Genomic DNA, 2,827 nt, shown 5'->3' with positions numbered 1-2,827 from the left:
CCAACTCGCCAGGTCGTATTATAATTTAAGAATATGAAAACAATGTCGATATCTTCATCCGATCCGCAGACATTTGAGCTGGACCTTCTTATCGACTCATCCTGTATAACATCTCCTTTTCCTTCTGTGAATCTGCTCTTATACAGGAATTAACCGTACGTCCTGCATTTTCCTCGGTCCCGAGAATCCGCTACGAAGATTCATCTCCACATGGACGTCAGCACGATATTCGGCTATTCTCATCACTGTAGTCGAATCTCAAAGTGCTGCTAGAAGAAAATGTAAGATCATCCGTACATCTGTATTGTTGTTAATGCATAGGCAGTAACAGCATTACTTGCTAAATACCATAAAAATCAACAAATATTTGCGCCCCCGGGTGGGCTCGAACCACCAACCTTTCGGTTAACAGCCGAACGCGCTAGCCGATTGCGCCACGGAGGCTTACGGGAGCACTGCCATTAGGACAAAGTATACTTTATTTGCCGATAGGCACCTTAACATGACTGTTTAACGGGAAATAAAACATACTTTCTGGCCGCCTCTGTGATGCGCTTTTTAGTGTGATACTTGCCATGCCCGAATGCGATATCCGGCTCTACCACGGAATTTGAAAAGTGGTACGAGAGCTGAAAAAGGGCCACTCAACATCGCGAGTTCAAATGAATAGTGGCAGGTTCGATTCCCAACTCAGCCAACCTGAAGTGGTTTTGCATGGTCTGCCACTTCTCCTCCAGGCAAATGCCGGGATGGTACCTAACTTAAGGCCACGGCCACTTCCTTCCCTCATCCTTGTCTATTCTTTCCTATTCCCTCCCCCACCCACAAATCCCCTATTCAGCATAGCAGGTAAGGCCGCTTAGTACTCCTCCCCAGTTGTATCCCCAACCCAAAGTCTCACGCTCCTGGACACTGCCCTTGAGGCGGTAGAGGTGGGAAATAAAGATGTAATAAATCATATTAGCATGGAATATGAAAAATTATTCATATGCAATTCAAAAAAGAACTAAGCACCATACTAATTAGTATTTCTTTCTTTCTTTCTTTCTTTCTTTCTTTCTTTCTTTCTTAATCCGTTTACCATCCAGGGTTGGCTTTCCTCTCGGACTCAGCGAGGGATTCCAGCTCTACCACCTCAAAGGCATTGTCCTGCAGCGTGAGACTTTGGGTTGGGGATATAACTGGGGAGGAGTACTAAGCGGCCTTACCTGCTATGCTGAATAGGGGGCTCGTGGCGGGGGGCAGATAGGAAAGAATAGACAAGGATGAGGGAAGGAAGAAGCTGTGGCCTTAAATTAGGTACCATCCCGGCATTTTCCTGGAGGAGAAGTGGGAAACCACAGAAAACCACTTCGAGGATGGCTGAGGTGAGAATCGTGCACCCCCCCCCCCCCCCAACCTTCTACTCAGTTGACTTCACGAGGCTGAGTGGACCCCGTTCCACCGCTGGAAACACTTTTCAAATTTCGTGGCAGAGCCGGAAATCAAGCCCGGCCCTTCGGGATTGGCAGCTAATCACACTACCCATTACATCTCAGAGGCGGACATACTATACTACTTATATTCTTCTATCCATGCTACAGTCTGAGTTCAAGTGTATGAACTAACGGTGTTAGAGTATTTAGTTAATGAAGTGTAGATCATAGTTGTAAGATGAGATGCTTAGATGTAGTTAAGTACAAGAGAGGACGGGGCACCCTGACTTGGAAGAAGTCATGATCATAATTATTATTATATCTGTACCTCCACGCCGCTAATTCGAACTTTGCGCCAGTTGAAACTCCCCTACTGGAGGAAGTCTGAACTTTATCTAATGTTTTAATTTTCAAGTTTCTCAGAAGATGTCACTACTTGGAAATTTTGGAGTTTCTGAACTGGGTCGTTTTCGATGTATTTTTGTTTTAACTGTAGTAAGAAGTGTGAACTTTCTCTTCTAGAGGACACTACTGAAGAACTACAAAGGTGCACCCTAGTGCGAAGTGAAAGAACTGATTTTTTTGGAGAAATTTTTATTTCAAAAGTTTGTTCCTTGTTAAATTTCTTTCTGTTATTGTTTAAGTTGGCTGTATAACCCTTTCTTTCCCCTTGTTTTGAATTTAGCCAATCCCGAATTTCTTTAATTAATTTATAACCAATCAGATGTATCTTCTCCAACTTGAATATCTTGCTTAACCCTAGCCAATAAAGTTTTTGTGGGCGGGTGTTCTCATTTCCGAAACGCCTCGAACTTTCCACGAGAGTATATAAACTGCTGATTTTCGGGTCTCTGGGCCACTTCAGTACCAACTTTCAAAGTGTAAAGTACGTAGCAGGGGGCGGGAAGCGCCTCTTTCTTCGGCAGCAGTTCGACAACAAGGTAATGGCCGTTTAATAACTTCTTTTCTTGCTAGCTCAGCAGTTTAACTCTCGGGGCGGGTCCGAAGTTTTTCCACCATGTAACTTTTCCCTAAAATGTAAAGACTCTTTGTATCTATTCTCTTTTAAGCTACATATTGGGATAGAGAGTGCTTAACTCTCTCGAGCTCCCACTCATATTGTTTTGAGGTGAACTTATTTTTCACAACCAATTCTTCCTTAACGTAATGTAAATCGTTTCTTTCTAAAGTCACCTCTTTAGTATGGGATTAGCCCTTGCATTAGCGGCCTAGAGCCAGATTAGGTTTTAAACAAAAGGTATTAGGAGTGCAGATCGCCTCCTCTCAAATTGTTATTTTGGAGGTCATGTAATTAACCTTTTTTTACTTGATAGACCTCAGTATGTTGGATATTTTACCCCGGTGTCTATGTCCTTAGAGGACAACTTGAAGGTGGAGTTTGGTGTGGCCTT

At 43.4% G+C, this 2,827-nt stretch overlaps 1 non-coding gene across 1 annotated transcript; it reads right to left on the bottom strand.

The window, feature by feature from the left end:
* Positions 1-370: 370 nt before the first annotated feature.
* On the bottom strand, positions 371-444 carry TRNAN-GUU (transfer RNA asparagine (anticodon GUU)). Its single transcript has one exon. It is a non-coding gene; the product is annotated as a tRNA-Asn (tRNA).
* Between the last annotated feature and the right edge of the window lie 2,383 nt (positions 445-2,827).

Source organism: Anabrus simplex, chromosome 3, assembly GCF_040414725.1.
Source record: "Anabrus simplex isolate iqAnaSimp1 chromosome 3, ASM4041472v1, whole genome shotgun sequence".
NCBI classification, from domain to species: Eukaryota; Metazoa; Arthropoda; class Insecta; order Orthoptera; family Tettigoniidae; genus Anabrus; species Anabrus simplex.
The sequence above is the reverse complement of the archived record's forward strand: the minus strand, read 5'-3'. Positions and strand labels throughout refer to the sequence as shown.